Source organism: Artibeus jamaicensis, unplaced genomic scaffold (assembly GCF_021234435.1).
Source record: "Artibeus jamaicensis isolate MK-2021 breed Jamaican fruit bat unplaced genomic scaffold, CSHL_Jam_final contig_1526, whole genome shotgun sequence".
Lineage (NCBI taxonomy): Eukaryota > Metazoa > Chordata > Mammalia > Chiroptera > Phyllostomidae > Artibeus > Artibeus jamaicensis.
Window position 1 is genome coordinate 1,335,251 of NW_026521297.1, and position 19,321 is coordinate 1,354,571.

Below are 19,321 nucleotides of genomic sequence, written 5' to 3' on the forward strand. Positions count from 1 at the left end.
CCTGCCCCCACAACACTCCAGCTTCTCCCACCCCCAATTCATATCCATGGGTTGTACATATAAGGTCTTTGACTCCTGTTTTCTATAACATTCTTAACCTCTTCCTGTCTATTTTATGCCTACCAATTATACTTCTTCTTCCCTGTGCCTTTCCCCACCTATTCCTTCCTTCTCCCTCCCCACTGAAATCCCTCCATGTGGTGTCCATTTCTCTGATTCTGTTCCTGTTCTAGTTCTTTGCTTAGTTTTTGTTTTCATTGTTCTTCTTTTCTTTTAGGTTCATTTGTCGCTAGTTGTTAGTTTGTTGTCATTTTACTGTTCATAGTTTTGATCTTTTTCTTAGATAAGTCCCTTTAACATTTCATATAATAATGGTTTGGTGATGATGAACTCCTTGAACTTGACCACTTGACCTTATCTGGGAAGCACTTTATCTGTTCTTCCATTCTAAATGAAAGCTTTGCGGGATAGAGTAATTGTGGATGTAGGTTTTTGCTTTCATGACTTGGAATACTTCTTTCCAGCCCCTTCTTGCCAGTAAGGTTTCTTTTGAGAAATCAGCTGACAGTCTGATGGGAACTCCTTTGTAGGTAACTGTCTCCTTTTCTCTTGCTACTTTTAAGATTCTCTCTTTATCTTTAACCTTGGGTAACTTAATAATGATGTGCCTTGGTGTGTTCTTTAGGCCTAACTTCTTTGGGACTCTCTGGGCTTCCTGGACTTCCTGGAAGTCTATTTTCTTTGCCACATTGGGGAAGTTTTCCTTCATTATTTGTTCAAATAAGTTTTCAATTTCTTGCTGTTGTTCTTCTCCTTCTGGCACCTCTATGATACGGATGTTGAAATGTTTCTGATTATCCCAGAGGTTCCTAAGCCTCTCTATACTTTTTGGTTTTGTTTTAATTTAATTTTTTTATTGATTATGCCATTACAGTTGTTCTATTCCCCCCCTTCATTCACCTCCACCCTACCCCCTGTCTCCTCCATTACCCCCCCTTTAGTTTATGACCATGTGTCCCAAGTTCTTTAGATTCTATATTTCCCATACTATTCTTGCCCCCCCATCTATTTTCTATCTACCATCTATGATACTTATTTTCTGTACCTTCTCCCCCCTTCTCCTCCTTCCACTCCCCTGTTGCTAACCCTCCTTGAGATCTTCATTTCTATGTTTCCACTCCTGATCTAGCTGTCCTTTTAGTTTGCTTTTGTTTTAGGCGAGGTTGTTAATAACTGTGAGTTTGCTGTCCTTTCACTGTTCATGTTTCTTTAACTTCTTTTTCTTCAATAAGTCCCTTTAACATTTCATATAATAAGGGCTTGGTGATGATGAACTCCTTGAATTTGATCTTATCTGAGAAGCATTTTATCTGTCCTTCCATTCTAAATGAAAGTTTTGCTGGATACACTAATCTTGGTTTAGGTCTTTGGATTTCATGACTTGAAATACTTCTTTCCAGCCCCTTCTTGCCTGTAAGGCCTCCTTTGAGAAAGCAGCTGACAGTCTGATGGGAACTCCTTTGTAGGTGACTGTCCCCTTATCTCTTGCTGCTTCTAGGATTCTCTCCTTCATTTTAATCTTGGCTAATATAATGATGATGTGCCTTGGTGTGTTCCTTCTTGGGTCCAACTTCTTTGGGACTCTCTGAGCTTCCTGGATTTCCTGGAAGTCTATTTCCTTTGCCAGATTGGGGGAATTCTCCTTTATTCTTTGTTCAAATAAGTTTTCCACTAGTGGCTGTTCCTTCCCCCTTCTGGTACCCCTATAATTTGGATGTTGGAGCGTTTAAAGATGTCCTGGAGGTTCCTAAGACTCTCCTCATTTTTTTGAATTCTTGCTTCTTGACTCTTTTCTGTTTGGCAATTATTTGCTTTCTTCTGGTCCACTCCATTGATTTGAGTCCCAGTTTCCTTTCCATCACTATTGGTTTCCTGTGCAATTCCATTCATTTCAATTAGTTTCACCTTCATATGTTTCTCTAATTTGTGGCTATAATCAACCAGATCTGTGAGGATCCTGATCACCAGTGTTTTAAACTGTGCATCTGAGAGTTTTGCTATTTCTTCATTGCTTAGATTTATAGGCTCTGGGGCTTTGAGGTCTTCTTGAGCCAATTTTGGTCTGTTCGAGCCCATTAAGTATAAGGAGCAGAGCCTTGGACTCTCAGGTCCCTGGGTTGTGACGCTGTATGTGGGGGCGTGGTCAGAGCGGGGAAATGCTATTTCTTGCCACTGGGTGAAGAGCGGAGACTTTGGTTGTTCACCAGGGTAGGGCTACTCAGGTTGATGGGTTATGACGCTGTATGTGGAGGCGGGGTCAGAGCGGGGGAAATGGCGGTGCCCTCTGCTGTTGCTCGCCGCTGGGGCCTGCTGGGTTCCATTTAACCTCCCGCTCCCTCGCTGGTCTATCTGCGCACGAATGGGAAACCACAGTCAAATCTCGGCCCTGCTCCCTCACTGGTTCCCCACGGTCACTCGCTGGGTCGCTCACTAGGTCCACCCGTTGCAACCCCACGCCTGGGTTCTGGGTGCCTGAGTCTGTCTGATCGAGCTTTCCTGTGCAACCCCACTCCTCCAGCTACTGGTTTCACCCCTCTTACCAGTCAGGCTGAAGAATTTGTTGTTATCAGACTTCCGAAAAGTTCAATTTTCTGTGTTATGGTTGTGTTTTCTGTTGCTAATATTTAGTTGACTCTGAACTTGGTTGTGTGAGAAAGCAAGGCATCTCCACCTATGCCTCCATCTTGGCGGAAGTGCTCTCTATACTTTTTGAATTCTTATTTCTTCATTCTGTTCCAGTTGAATGTTTATTTCTCCCTTCTGTTCCAAATCGTTGATTTGAGTCCTGATTTCTTTTCCTTCACTGTTGGTTTCCTGTATATTTTTCTTTATTTCATTTTGCATAGCCTTCATATTTTCTTCCATTTTGTGTCCAAACTCTGAGTTCTGTGAGCATTCTGATTACCAGTGTTTTGAACTCTGCATCTAATAGGTCAATTATCTCCTTGTTGCTTAGCTCTTTTTCTTGAGTTTTGATCTGTTCTTTCATTTGGGCCATATTTCTTTGTCTTGGCACAGCTCTTACATTGTAAGGGGCAGAGCCTTAGGTGTTCACCATAGCAGCATAACCCACTTTGCTATGTTGTGACTCTGTGGGGGAGGAGTCAGAGAGGGAACAGTGCTGCTTGCTCAGCTCACACCTCACTTTCAATTACTTCCCACACTACCCACCAGCAAATTGGGCGCTTGTGGTGCTGGTTCCCAGGTGGGTGGGCTTGTGTACATTTTAGGATCTCGTGTGTTCCTCCAGTGGACTCTCTTGTGAGACAGGGAGTTTCTCCCTCCACTACAACCCCCACAGGTTTTTATACCAGAGGTTATGAGGCTTTAGTTTCTTGCACCGTAACCCCTGGGTCATGCTGTCTGTCTCACTCACCAGTTTTTCCTCCCGGATTATATGCCCTCAAATGTAGGACTGCCTGGTCCACCAGCTGCTTCCTTGCTGTGTGACCTCACCGCCCTGGCTGCCTATCTCCACCCCTCCCACAAGTGTGGATGAATGTTTTCTCTTTAACTCCTGGGTTACTGGACTTTCATATCATTTGATTTTCTGGAAGTTCTGGTTGTTTTATTGTTTTTAAATTAGTTGTTATTCTTCTTTTAGTTGTAAAAGGAAACAAAGTGTATCTACCTATGCCTCCAACTTGGACAGAAGTTCCTGTTTATTTTTTATTTTGTTTTCCTTGTTCAAGGAGATATATCCAAAAAAATGTTGATATATCAGGAAAAAATGTTACTCAGAGAAATGCTTGGGATTTTATAGCCTATGTTTTCTTCTAGGAGTTGCATGGTTTTGAGTTTTACATTTAAGCGTTTAAACCATTTTGACTATTTTTTAAAAGATTTTATTTATTTATCTTTAGAGGGGAAGGGAAGGAGAGAAGGAGAGAAACATCAATGTATGGTTGCCTTCTGTGTGTCCCCTGCTGGGAACTGGCCTGAAACCCAGGCATGTGCCCTGACTGGGAATCGAACCGCGAATGTCTGGTTCGCAGGCCCGCACTCAATCCACTGAGCTACACCAGCCAGGGCTTCCATTTTGACTATTTTTATATATGGTATAAGAATGTAGTCTATTTATTTTGTTTTTGCATATATCTTTTGGTCCAATTTTACCAATGTCACTTATTGACTGGACTGTCTTTACCCTATTGCATGTTCTCACCTTCTTTATTGAAAATGAATTGACCATATGGCTATGGGTTTATTTCTGATCTCTCTATTCCACTCCATTAATATACGTATCTATTTTTATGCCATTACCATGCTTTCTTGATTACTATGACCTTGTGTTATAGTTTGATATCAAGCAACATGACTCCTCAAGCTTTGTTCTTTCTGAAGATTGCTATGGATATTCAGAGACTTTCGTGTTTTCAAAACAGAAATGATATTTTCAACATAAATTCTAGGGAAAGAAGCTGTCAAATAAGAAAACTAGCTTTAGCTGGTGTGGCTCTGGACTAAGCACCATCCTGCAAACCAAAGAGTTGCTGGTTCAATTCCCAGTTGGGCACATGCCTAGGTTGTAGGCCAGGTCCCCAGTAGAGGATGCAGGAGAGGCAACCACACACTGATGTTTCCATCTTCCTCTTTTCCCCTCTCTCTAAAAATAAACAAATAAAATATTTTTTTAAAAAAGCTCAAATGAAAGAACAGATCAAAGCTCCAGAAAAAATATAACTAAGCAGGACTTCCCCCAAGGTGGAGGCATAGGTGGAAGCACTGTGCCTTCTCACACAACCAAGTTTAAAAACAACAAAATTTTAGCAACAAAAACACAGTCAAACCACAGAAAATTGAACTATACGGAAGTCTGACAACAAGGAACCCTTCAGCCAAACCAGTAAGAGGGGCAGAACCAGCAGCAGAGCGGGGTCGGGCAGGAAAGATCCACCAAACCGACCCCAGCGCGTGACCCAGGTGCGCCAGCAGCGGTGGGTGGATCCCAGGTGTGGAGTAGCGGGCAGACCCACTGAGGGCGAAAGGTGGTGGACCCACTGAGGGCTGACCTCAGTCACACATTCAAGCGCAGATAAACTGGTGAAGGAGCGAGCAGTGAGACAGACCTTGCAGGTTCCAGCGAGCAGCTGGAAGCAGCAGAGGGGACCCCTATTGTTCCTCTCTGACTCCACCCCCACATACAGCGTCACAAACCAGCGACCTGGGTGACCCCGCCCTGGTGAACACCTAAGGCTCCACTCCTCATATGTAACAGGCACAAACAGATCAAAACATGGCTCAAGAACAACTCAGAGCCCCAGAGCCAATAAATCTAAGCAATGAAGAAATAGCCAAACTTTCAGATGCACAGTTCAAAACACTGGTGATCAGGATGCTCTCAGAACTGGTTGATTTTAGTCACAAATTAGAGGAACATATGAAGGCTAAACTAATTGAAATGAAGGGAAATGCACAGGAAACCAATAGTGATGGAAAGAAAACTGGGACTCAAATCAAAGGAGTGGACCAGAAGGAGAAGAAAAAAGACCAAACAGAAAAGGATGAAGAAACAAGAATTCAAAAAAATGAGGAGAGTCTTAGGAACCTCCAGGACATCTTTAAACATTCCAACATCCAAATTATAGGGGTACCAGAAGGGGAAGAGGAACGGCCACCAGTGGAAAACTTATTTGAACAAAGAATAAAGGAGAACTTCCCCAATCTGGCAAAGGAAATAGACTTCCAGGAAATCCAGGAAGCTCAGAGAGTCCCAAAGAAGTTGGACCCAAGAAGGAACACACCAAGGCACAACATCACTACATTAGCCAAGATAAAAATGAAGGAGAGAATCCTAGAAGCAGCAAGAGATAAGGGGACAGTCACCTACAAAGGAGTTCCCATCAGACTGTCAGTGGATTTCTCAAGAGAGACCTTACAGGCAAGAAGGGGCTGAAAAGAAGTATTCCAAGTCATGACAGGCAAGGACCTACATCCAAGATTGCTCTATCCAGCAAAGCTTTCATTTAGAATGGAAGGGCAGATAGGGTCAAGTTAAAGGAGTTCATCATCACTAAGCCCTTATTATGAAATGTTAAAGGGACTTATCTAAGAAAAACAAGATTAAAACTATAAACAGTAAAATGACAACAAACTCACAGCTAGCAACAACTGAATCTAAAAAAAAGAACAAAAACTAAAACAAAATAAGCAAACATCTAGAACAGGAACAGAATCACGGAAATGGAGATCACATGGAGGGTTATCAGCAGGGGTAGGGTAGTGGGAAATGGGGGGAAAGGCACAGGGAATAAGAAGCATAAATGGTAAGTACAAAATAGACAAAGGAAGCTTAGAAATAGTATAGTAAATGGAGAAACCAAAGAACTTATATGTATGACCCATGGACATGAACTAAAGGGGGAAATGTGGGTGGGATGGGGGATGCAGGGCAGAGGGGAATAAATGGGGGTGGGAAATGGGACAACTGTAATAGCATAATCAATCAAATATATTTTTTAAAAAGTAAAAAAAATTAAAAAGTGCAAACTTTGTACACTAAAAACAAAACATTCCTGAAAAGAATCGAAGACTATATATAAATAAATTAAAGTACATCCATGTTCACAAATGGGAAGATTTCAGAAGTTAACAAATAGATCCTGAAATTTGTATTGAAATGCAAGAGACCCAAAACAGCCAAAAGCAATCTTAAAAATGAAGAACAAAGTTGTTGAAATGACACTCCACTATGTCAAAGCTTACTACAAAGATACAGTAGTCAAGGCACGGTGGTAGTGACATTTAATATATACATCCATATACTTAGTATATATCCACATACCTATATAGATCAGTGGATAGAATGGACAGTCCAGAAGTAAACCCTTACATTTATGGTCAATTTAATTTCAACAAAAGTGCTAAGACAATTACAAGGCGGGAAGAATTCTCTTTTCAACAAAGATGCTGGGAAACCTGGATGTCCATATGCAAAAAGAGAAGAAGGACAAGGGGAAGAAAAAAAAGAAGAGGGAGAGGAAGAGGCATCCCTTGGTACGTACCTTGTACAAAGATCTTGTACCTGTGAATTGATCATAGACCTAAATATAAGAGCTAAAACTATACAACTCTTAGCAGAGAATAAGGGAGAAAATCTTAATGACCGTGGTTTAGGCAGCATTTGTTAGGATATGACATTAAAAGCACAAGAGGTATATTCAGGTGTCATAACACATCAGCTAGATTTGGGGCTGGAGCCCCCTTACCAAAGATCCTGGGCACCATAGGTCTTAGTTACCCTCCAGAGCAGTTGATGGCAGAGTAATTGATGGCAGAACAGCTGCGGCACCTGGATCCTATGACTTATATATCCTCTAACATTTCCCATGGTTCACAACAGAAGGGCTGGGCTGCCAAAAAGGGAGGGCATAAGGAGTCACAGTTACGTGGTGGAAAAAAAAAAAACACAAAACATTTTTCAAAAATATTCCTGAACTAGTTCTAACTAGTTGATACCTTTAGATGTCTAAAGCTTCAGTATGAATACTGCCTTGGAACCTTTCTAAGTCAGGACATTTTTCCTTGAACACTGCTGAGGGGGAAAACCCAGCTGGAACAGACTCACTGACACATCACCCACCAAATGCCAGCTCATCCTAGCTTTCCCATACTTCTCCATCCTGGAAATTTGAAATTCTTTCCACTCCCACCACCATCCACCTCCAGACCTGCACTAACTACAGTTCTAGAGCCGAGCAGGAGTGCTGCAGGGATGGATAGAAGGGTCCTTACTCATGACCACCAGAGACTGGGTGCAGGGCAGGGCAGGAAGGTGGAAGGACTTGCTGCCTGAGCCGAGCCTTGAGGAAGTAAAGGTGTTTCCGGGAAGGGTGGAGGGTTGCAGGCAGGGATGGCAGGAGTCAGGGGGAGCCCCCTCTAGGGAATTACAGGTGGGACTATGCTGGATGGGGGATGGAGGCCCACGCCACTGCAGAGGCAGGTGCAAAGGGCAAAGCAGACGGGTCCAGGGACCTTGCCGGACACCTAAGGAGTTGGGGTTTCTACCTGGAGGTTGTGGGAGTCACCCAACAATCCCAAGCCACGAAAATCCAAACCAGGTCACAAATTGTGACACCGAAGTGTCTGTCCTCACACTGGGACTGTCACAGATTTCAGCAAGGCCATGACTTCCCTGAGTTACATATCGACACCCAGAAAGTACACAGTAGCCTGTGGGGACCTCACAGGCTACTTTTGTTCAGCGGTGAGATGGTCCTCATCATAGCATTGTTCCAAGGGGCTGTAGACATCCTCCCCACACCTAGGTGCAAGTTGGCACAGCCAGAGCTCTGAGACACCAGGGCTGCCTGGGAGAGACCGTGGTGCGCACCCGAGAAGAAACAGACACACAATTGTCAAGGGCACCCTCCGCCCTCCTTATCCTGACCTGTGACTGCCTTTGAATGCTGAAAGAGGATGATTGTTATGCAGACAGAAACTATGAGAGAAAGGAAAAGGGGCTCAACCTGGGGCTGAGAAACAGCCCTGAGTCCTCAGGCAGGACAAACAGGTATGGCAGAAGCCCAGGGTTCAGTCTGTTTAAAGGTGCAGGTTATGGTCTGGGGGCCCTCTCTGCATGGGAGGTAGTTCAGGGAGGCCCCGGGCAGTCCAGGACCTTCCGGGGAGGAGGGTTTTCAGGGAAGACAGAGGGGTTCCCAGACTAAGTTCCCAGACAGGCAGAAGGTCTGCAGGTTTGAAAGAATGAAATTGTGTGTCAAAGATTCTTTTGAGGTGGTTAGGAGTGGGGAGGAAGCTGGGATAATAATCAGGTTTGGGAGCTGCTTGGGTTTGTGGTCCAGATCCAAATTGATGGATAAGTTAATGTTTTTCATCTAACGCTATGGTGTGGGGCAGCTTGCAGGGATGATCACTGATACGTTTTGTTTGTTTGTTTGTTTGTTTATATTTTTAAATTGTTAAGTGTAGTCATCTCCATTTTCTCCTCACCACTCCCTGCCCCCAACCCCAGCCATCCATTTTATGATAGACAATTATATATCGTTATATTCTATTTCATTAAAACCAAGATGTTTTTGAAAAACACATGATTATTTTATAACTTGAAACTAAGAAGCAGTGATCTCGTCACTTAGAATTTGTATATGTCTTAGCAGAGCTGCTTTAAATATTTTTACACAGAGACTCTTGGAAGACAAATATAGAAATACAATCACACGTAAAATAGGTTGAATGAAGACTTTACTAAAACTTCTCCACATCCAGAGGCTGCCCACTGTGAGCCATTTTCACCCAAAATCGCTGCCTGTGCTTTCTTATACATTTGTTTCACAGAAACATGGTTTTCTGTGCCACCAACAGGGCTGGTCATGCAAAGTTTAGTTTCATTCTAAGCTGCTGACATCTCCTCTGCAAGTTATGATTAAACTGGTCCCTTCAGTCCTTTCTTTGGATTTTCTTTCATCTGTTGTTAGAGATATGGCAACTCCCCCTGCCTTCCATTATGTTGTTTGGCTTGTACGAGGCAATGCTTTTGCATCTATCTCAGAAATGAAATGTGATATTCATCATCTACTAGCAGTGTCTTGCTTTCTTATATTCCCATGAAGAACTTGGTTGTTGATTTGCAAGAAAGCACGCACAGCAGTCTATCCCTAAAACCATGGCTGTGCACTTCATTGCCAGTTCATAGCATCCTGTTCTGGTAACATGCTATTCTTCACACACATCACACAAGCCAGATCATAGTGCAGTGTCTGCCTATATTTCAGATGACAGTTGTGCTCAGCACATGAGGTACCGATGGTGTACATGAATATGTACAAAAATATGAGAACCGAGTCTGTGCATGTATAAGTAACCACAACTGTGTCATTGTCTGGCTGAGTCAGTGTAAAATGCCATCAATGGTCATGTGAATCACAGATTCAAGGGTATGGAAATGTAGAGCATATGCGAGTCCATTCAATTTGCAGCTTAGCATATTTGCGAAGATCAAATGAAGTCACACTGAAAACCTCCTAGCATAGCACCTGCCATGTGGGAAGCACTTAGTGTTTTTCTCTTCTCATCTGTGCTCTCATAAGAAAGTCACAAAATAATAATAATAATAATAATAATAATGCCACAAAATAAGATACACACTTCTCTTTCCATAACAATTTATATTGTAGGTGATCTATTTTAGGATTATTTCCCTAAATGAGCAAATCATTATCTATTTGACATATATTTCAACATATTTAAGTCCTCAGCAGTTTTTTAAAAAATATTTTATTTATTTATTTTTAGAGAGGGGGAAGGGAGAGAGAAAGAGAGGGAAACATCAATGTGTGGTTGCCTCTTGCGTGCCCCCTACTGGAGACCTGGCCTACAACCCAGGCATGTGTCCTGACTGGGAATCGAACTGGTGACATTTTGGTTCACAGGCCAGGCTCACTGGAGCTGCACAAGCTAGGGCAAGTCCTGGACAAATTTTTTTTAATTTAATGGAGATTATCAGTCTGACTTTGACTGACTCATCTCGAGTTATCTTCCGGCTCTTGAACCAGAAAGAATCTGCAACAAAGAGAGATACCAAGGCCTAGTGGCCCACACTTGGGAGCCCCAAGCCATTTTTTTCCTCTTGGTTCACTCACTTAGTCAGCTGCTCTGGGTGTGCCAGTTAGCTGCCTCTAATCCATTATTCGTACCTCTCATTCAGTGCCAGCAAGCCCATTTGCCCCTTCTGGCCACCCAGAACGTTCATATACTGAGCCTCATCACTGGGTCTCTACCACCTAGCCAACCAAATGCCAAGATCGATTTTGAAATGTTGCTTGCTGTACTGAGTGTTGCAGGACATTAGCGCCATTGTAAAGATTCTGACGAGATGCCACGTATTTGAGAGAGAAATCATACGAAAAAATTAAGAAGGTTCAAGACCTTGGGAGCTCCGAGGTGAGGAGAGTCTCCATTGTAGGGCTGCTCTCCTACGTTCCGAACAGTAAATTGCAGCACCCCAGGCTGAGGTCTGGGTGAACCTCGTCTGGAATTGCTGACTACGTGTAATGGATTGAGAAGTACATGGGGCTTCCAGTAAGGATGGTGGAGTAAGTAAACGCTGTACTAACCAACCTCTTCCTGTGACCACTTCAAAACTGCAACTAAACTACAGAACAGCCATCATTCAGAGCTGCCTGAACTCTGGCTGAGCAGCAATCCTCTAACTAAGGAAAGAAATAGGAAGTCACTGGTAGAAGGGATGGAGAGGTGGAACAGGCTGGTCCCATGCCACCTGTAGCAGCTGAAAATTGAAAAGGATATCTTGACTACAGAGGCTCCCCCTGAGGAGTGAGGAGGTACAGCCCCAGATCAGGCGCCCAAGCCCAGGATTCCAGTGCCAGGAAGAAAAGATTCTATAGTTCTGGCTACAAAAAACCAGTGAGGCCCTGGCTGGTGTGGCTCAATGGATTGAGCGCCAGCCTGCAAACCAAAGGGTCACCAGTCCGATTCCCAGTCAGGGTACATGCCTGGGTTGTGGGCCAGATCCCCGGTTAGGGAAGCGTGAAAGGCAACCACACACTGACATTTCCTTCACTCTCTTTTTCCCTCCCTTCCCCTCTCTAAAAATAAATAAATAAATAAAATCTTTAAAAAATAATTTAAAAAAATAACTAGTGAGGATTGTGGCTGAGTGAGACAGAGGGCTTCTGGAGTCCCAGGCATTCCTCTTAAAGGGCCTACCTGTGGACTCACTCAGTCTAACTCTGAGCTCCAGCACTGGTACAGCAGCGTGAAAGGGGCCAGGGACGTAGAGGGAGGGACTGAATCATCTGGCTTCACCAGGCTGAGGGCTGGAGGGGCAGCTTTCTCTCAGACAAGAGGACTGGCAGAAGCCATTGTTCCTTTGCTGAACCCTCTCCCTGCAGGCTCAGGTGCACTCATATCTGAGTCTCCATCAACTTGGCTCACACTGTTTGCCCTGCCCTGAGACTCTGTCCCATCCAACTTGCGGGCCCACCCAAGCCACTTCTAGTGGCTTTTCCATACACACGGCCAGCCTCGGCTCATGCTGTGGACTTTTCTAAAATCTCTCAAAGGTTCGCAATTCCCAAACAAGCAGCATCTGGCCCCATAACTCTTTCTAAGTACCCCTCATCCAGCACTAGCAGTAGCTGGACTCAATTCACAGCTTAGCCTCTTCCAGGCACCTCCAAGCCCAGCACAAGTGCCAATCTTCTGCTTATCACTTTGTATCTTAGACCAGGTGACCCCTGGCAGAGCACAGGCAACAGCTGACCTTGGCCTGCACTTTTCAAGAGTCCCCAGAGCCACATGAGAGCTTCACCTAACCATCTCCACAAATGACACATGCAAAGGGCAAGCTCAGAAGGCACTAGAGACCCGAGAAAGCAAATCTGCTATGTAGGGTCAGCCTCAGCACAACAGCCAGTTCTTACAACCAATCACCATGAGAGTCAGTCCCTCAAAACAGCAATCAAGGGTCAACTACAACAGGAAGACACAGACAATCCACACAAGGGTCACACCTGGAGCACCCAGCTCAGGTGACCAGGAAGACTATGCTACTGGCCCACAGGACCCCTTCTACACACAGGCACTCTGCCAAGACCAGGAGATGTCAGAGCTCTGCCTAAAAACGAACACGGAGATACAGACAAAATGGGGAGACAAAGAAATGTGTCCCAAATGAAAGAACAGGAGAAAGCCCCAGAAAAAGAACTAACTAAAATGGAGACAAGCAAACTATGAGATTCAGAGCTCAAAAGAATGGTTATTTTCACAGCAAAAGAAACCATCAACAAAATGAAAAGGCAGACCACTGAACTGGGAGGACGTACTTGCCAATGATCCATCTGATAAGAAGTTAATATACAAAATATATGAAGAACTTATACAACTCAACACCAATAAAACAAACAATCCAATTAAAAAAAGACCTGAACAGACACTTCTCCAAGGAGGACATGCAGATGGCCAACAGACATGAAAAGATGCTCAACATCACTAATCATCAGAGAAACGCAAATTAAAACCACAATGAAATATCACCTCGCATCTGTCAGAATGGCTATGATCAATAAATTAACAAACAAGTATTGGCAAGGATGTGGAGGAAAGGGAACCCTTGTGCATGGTGGCGGGATTGTAGATTGGTACAGCCACTGTACAAAATGGTATGGAGTTTCCTCAAAAAATTAAAAGTAAAACTGCCTTTTGACCCAACAATTCTGCAATCTGTGCCCCATAGTAGGTAGCCCTGTGTTCTGTACTGGCTATCACCAACACAGCAGTAGTAGTTTTTTATACCATAGTATTGTCACTTACCTGCCTTAAAGAAACTTATTGGCTAAAGTCGCATGAGGCCCATCGAAGTTGGGGCACTGATAGCAAATAAAGGTGCACCCTTAGCTCCTGGAACGTAGAAAGCCCCCTTGTATGATTGGGGCCCAGGTAATAACACAAATCATTAATTTTCTGCAAATGAAATTTATTTGCAATTGTATTGAAACTGATGTTTTCAAAGAAGTAAACTTCATTGTTAACACTTCAAGCACAGTTTCATCTTCTAAGCAGGCAGGACACCACGTGTGTGTGTGTGTGTGTTTTCCAAATAAAAGATCTCAAGCCCTGGCCGGCGTGGCTCAGTGGGTTGGGTGCTGGTCTGCAAGCCAGAGGATCACCAGTTCAGTTCCTGGTCAGGGTGCATAACTGGGTTGTGGGCCAGGTCCCTAGTTGGGGGTGTATAAGAAGCAACCACACTTTAATGTTTGTCTCCCTTTATTCCCCTCTCTTTAGAAATAAATAAAATCTTAAAAAAAGAAAGACCTCAAAACATGACCCCATATTTACATCATAAAGTCATAGGCTGGGAATCCCAGCTGTGCCCTCTTTAGAAGTAGCATAAGGCGCCATGTTGCCAGGACAGGGTTGTTTTTGACAAGGACTCAGGGCAAACTGCCTTTGGGAGATCGAAGGAGTACAGAAGTCCCCTGTTAGTGATGTTGATGATAGCTGTGTTTTCTCCATCGCCCCAGTCAAACAAGGTCCCATCCTCACTAAAGGTATAGACGTTGTAGTTTTTCCTGATTGCCTTGGAAACACTGTGCTTTCTATAAAATGTGGTGATCCCTTCACCAAGTACAGCCCTTCTAATCCTTGGGCTACCGGGGGCAGCATGGATGTACCCCTGTACCAGAAAAAGGGATTTTCATTGTTTTTATAAGTTAACTGTATTGTATTCATTATTATTTTTTTACTTTAAATAATTTTTATTTTTCAATTATACTTGACATACAATATTTATATTAGTTTCAGGTGTATAACCCAGTGGTTAGATATTACATAACTTACTAAGTAATCCTCCTGGTAAGTTTCACACCCATCTGACATCATACATAGTCATCACAATATATTTGACTATTGCCTATGTTGTACTTTATATTCCGTGGCTATTCTATGACTACCAATTTGTACTTCTTTTTTTTCTTTGTTTTTAAAGATTTATTTATTTTTAGAGAGAGGGGAAAGGAGGGAGAAAGAGAGGGAGAGAAACACCAATGTGTGGTTGCCTCTCATGCGCCCCCGACTGGGGACCTGGCCCACAACCCACGTATGTGCCCTGACTGGGAATCAAACTGGTGACCCTTTGGTTCCCAGGCCGGCACTCAGTCCATTGAGCCACACCAGCCAAGGGCATATTTGAGTTTTTTGTTTTGTTTTGTTTTCCTTTTTTAATTGAGAGTCTTGTTAGCCACATGTTAACATCAATAGAAAAAAACCCCAACCATTTGCTCAGTGACTCAAAATCCAGCCACTTAAGAAAATAATGTAGAGAAAATAAGCCCTCTCATTTGATGTGACTGCAAAGCCCAGGCTTATCCTGAACTTTGAGAGACTCTGTGTCCTAAATGCGTAATGAAGCATTCAGGTAAAAGGTAAGAGGTGGTAAGTGTGAGTTTCTGAGGGAGACTGCCCCAAGAGAAACTCAGGAGCAGCCACAGTTCTCCAGCTGAACTCCAATGGTGGGATGTTTCTGGGATGGCCGGCATGGTTTCATTTCTAGGAGTTCTGACAATTCATCGACCTCAGATTCAGGTCTTACAAAACATTCTTCCACATTAAAAAAAGACTTCGTTCCCCAGGAATAAGCTTTTCATTTCTCCTGCACCTTCTTGTACTTGGCTTCCAGTGTTTTTTTTTTTTAAGGTTTTATTTATTTATCTTTAGAGAGGAAGGAAGGGAGAGAAGGAGAGAAACATCAATGTGTGGCTGGCCTCTCGTGAGTCCCCTGCTGGGAACCGGCCTGCAACCCAGGCATGTGCCCTGATTGGGAATGGAACTGCACTTAATCCACTGAACTACACCAGCCAGGGCATCCAGTGTGTAGGCTTCCTGCCCTGGGGCAGCTACCTGCTCCTCAGTAACATTGATTTGATCCAGAAAGGCCGAAGTTCAGCTTTCTTCTGGTTTAAGTCCTTTAAGCTCCTACAAATGTTTATAGCAATATCATTCATTTCAAGATACTTCAGGCTGGTTCATTTATTTGTATTTCCCAAGAGCTTATAGTCTTCGCTGGTGGCCATCAGTTCCTTAGTCCCAGAAGTTGCTGTTTTGGAGAATATGTCCCAGCAGAGCTGAGTGATGTCCGCCTCAGAGGGCTCCTTTGCTTCCTCAGCTGTTTCCATGGCGGCGTCATCTCTAACTAGCTCTTCTTGTTGGCTCACCAGGACACTTTTGGCCACTGCCCCACGCTGTTTCCTGTTCTGTATTTGAGTCTTGACTGCTATTGGCCTGTTCAAGTGTAGGGTCCACCCTTGGGCTGGATGATTGCGAAGATCCACCGTGACCACGGTGTACAAGCTGCTATGTGGTTACTGACCGCATGAAGCAGAGTTTGCCTCAGGAGGGTCTGGTACCTGCTGAGATGCCTTTTGGATATGCCACTTGTGAAGCTAATTGGCTCCTCCTCTGATGTTGTCTGAAGCTGGCCCCTGCGTGTGCTGGCTCTGGGGCTTTTTAGAAAGGACTCTGGGGGCAGACCAATATCAGATGCTGCCTGTGACTGGCTCTGGGACTCCTGTTTGGAGCTACACAGTGACCCCCAGTTTGTGGCTGCCTCTGCTGAGTCTGGGTGAGTGCAGGATGGAAAAAGCTGTGCACCGAGGCCAACTTTTACCCGCACCAGATCTGAGGGCAGGTCAGCGAAAGTTTCAGGGCACCTTCTGATCTGCCTCCACCTTCCAGCTGCTGGCTGGGCTCAGTCACTGAAATCGCCTCTGGTGGTACTCGCGTTGCATGAGGGAGGTCCTCAGGGAGTCACCAGGTAGGGGCAAGTGGTGTTTACCAGACTGATACAGGTTCACACTCAGTGTCCATGATGTGTCTAAGGCCACTCAGCAAACACCAAGGGTCTAGCTGCCACCCTTTGGGTGAATACAGATCTATCTGGTGGGGCAGGGTCTCAGGCTGTCATCAGGGTGAGGCCAGCATTGTTTATCAGGCTTAACTAGACCAGCATTTGTCCATGTGAAGAGAGGGTTCTGCCCCAGCTGGGCAGGTGAGGGAAAAATGGCCCCGCCCTAGAGCTACCCAACTCAGTCTGTCCCAGATTCTTCAAGGAGCCCGATTTCAGTAGGGAGGGCCGCTGGGAGTTGGGAGGGGCTAGTGCTTCTCTTGTGAGGGGGAGGTGCCAGTCAGGTTTGCAGGAAGGTGGGATGAGTGGCCACTGTCCCAGAGCCACCACAACTCTGTTCTGGATTCTACCCTTACCTCGGCAGGGCGTAGCCACAAGGAATCAGAAGGGTGGGGCCACTGGGAGCCCAGAGAGTGGGGCTATTGCTTTCCCCCACACAGATGCTACAGGGGAAGGGTGTGCTCCACCCAAGAAAGATGTTGTCTACAGTATGGGAGAGTGACTCAGACCAGAGAGCAGACTAATGATTGTCAGAGGGGATGGGGGTTGGAGACTGGGTAAAAATGGTTAGGGGATTAAGCAATACAAATTGGTGGTTACAGAATAGGCACAGAATTAGAGAGTTTCTCGATGCATTCCTGGATGAAAAAAGGGTAAGGAGGAAACAAAGGTATATGTGGGAAGATCTCCCTAATTACATAAAGTAAATATTTATATGATCAGACCAGATTTCCTAACATGAAGTAATCCTTTGAAGGCAGGAGATAGCACAGGAAGAACTCGGAGACTGCACCACTGTTGCTGGCCAGCATCTAGCCTCCTGGTTGCCAGGAAACACCTTTTATCACTTAGGTAGAATAAATAGCAAACTAAGGCAGGTAGGAGGAGGGACACATGTCTCACCCACTGACTCAGCAGCCCTGAGCCTGTTCTGGTGATAATGCCAAGTGTTCCAGTGTCACAGGGAACACCATGCTAACCTGGGAGAAGGGAGGTCCCTGAAATCCCATGTATCGTTCCACTATCTGGGAAGGAAAGCCTTTGAAACTGTGCTTTCGTCCCCAGGCCTGGAAGGCAGGACAAGGTCCACGATACCCAAAGAGCCTATAAATGACTGTGGGAAACTGCCCCAACTTTAATGAACTGCATCCTGTCATGTATCTGTTTTGCAACAAGTTGAACAAGTTTGGCGCAAGATAAGTATTCAGTCTAGCAGACTCTGACACTTATCTAAGTTTGGGTAGTCACATCCCTCAGGAAAGCTGGCACCGCATGTACCCACCAGTCAATATGTAACTTCTATTCCCATTCCCCACCTATGTAAGTCCTCAGAACAGACTTGCTGTCTTGACTCTGGCTGCCCAGCCTCAGGCCACCCAGCTTTCAGCCGCCCTTTCTTTCCCCACCCTGCTTTGCCCTGCACCTAAGCCTTTCACTGTCCCACCATAGCTAGGCCCACACAGATTCAATCCCTGGCTCTGTTTATCAAGTCTGGTAGGTGACCGGCATCATGAACGTATCATTTCTGTCTCAAGAATCTTTCATAACAGTTGTCCCTAACCCATCACTAGCTACCCTCTATTTGTGAACAATCTTGAATTATCTTTTTTCCCTTCTCCAAGTTAGAAACATCTGATCTGGTTTATTAGTGTCGAAGTTATTTTGATAAGCCAATGCACATTGCCAGTTGGCAGAGAGCTTGTCCCTGAGAAGAGGGAGGGCTAGTGCCTCCAGGGCCACCCATGGGTGTGGAGGATGAAGAATGCAGCCCAACAAGGAAAACGTGTCTCTCTTCAGCTTCAGGTGCTTTATTCAGAGGGCCAGCGATAGGGTTTGTACCCTAACAGCTTGTTTAAATTCCATTTTCAACTGGCTCTTTCTATAAGGAGATGAAAAGTGTAGGTAAAGGGTTTGGAATTCAGGGGTAAAATTAATCAGATAAAAGCTGCAGCATTCTTCATCTGAGTCCTGGGAAGTGGTCTTTATCAGTGTCCTGGGCAGTGGGTGTCTCACCCTGGAGCACAATGGCCCAGATTCCATCGTGATGGCTCACAGTCCTCCTGAGGCACAACTGTGAAACTGCTTATGATCTCCTGGGGTTGAGGCAGGTAACACCTTCAGTTCCCGAAACAATAGCTTTTTACATACATCGATTACTACCCTTATTAGCTGTCACCTGAAATTAAAATTTTCCCATCATTTGAGCCCCCCATCAATACCAAGGGGAAAAATTAATCAGAGTTTATTTTCACCTAAATGAAGGATGTAGCTGCATACCAGTTCCCCCTAGCCCAGGGTTCTAGTGTCAGGAAGATAAGCCCCCATAATTTCTGGTTGTAAAAACCAGTGGGGATTGAGGCTTTAAAAGACAAACTGCTAGAGTTCCAGGCAGTTCCTCTTAAAGGGCCAACACAAAGTTTTAACTCAGACTCACTCCCCTTTGAGCTCCGGCACTAAGGCAGCAGCTTGAAAGACATCAGAGGCTTATGGGAAGGAATTGAAGTGTCTAGTATCAGGGCGATAGCTGGGAGGCAGCTTTCTCCCCTCACTGAATCAGCAGGCAGACACCAGTTCTGAGGCTCCACCAACCTAGTTCACATCGTTTGCCCCACCCTGGTGACTCACTGAGGCTCTGCCCCACCCAACTTTCAGGCCCTCCCAAGCTGCTTCCAGTGGCTTTTCCATATGAATGGTTTGTCTTGGCTCAAGCTTCACATTTTTCTAACCTCTCTCAAGAGGCATCTGGCCTCAATGTGCATCTAGCAGCATCTGGCCTCAGTGTGCTCCTGGCTTATTGTTAAGTGGCCTTAGACCCAGCACTAACAGCCCCCAGCCTTGATTTTCAGCTCAGACTTTCTTGGGCACCTCCAAGCCCAGCAAAGT

At 44.7% G+C, this 19,321-nt stretch overlaps 1 pseudogene; it reads right to left on the bottom strand.

The window, feature by feature from the left end:
- Positions 1–15,178: 15,178 nt before the first annotated feature.
- Positions 15,179–16,401, bottom strand: LOC119056641 (biogenesis of lysosome-related organelles complex 1 subunit 2-like; annotated as a pseudogene).
- Between the last annotated feature and the right edge of the window lie 2,920 nt (positions 16,402–19,321).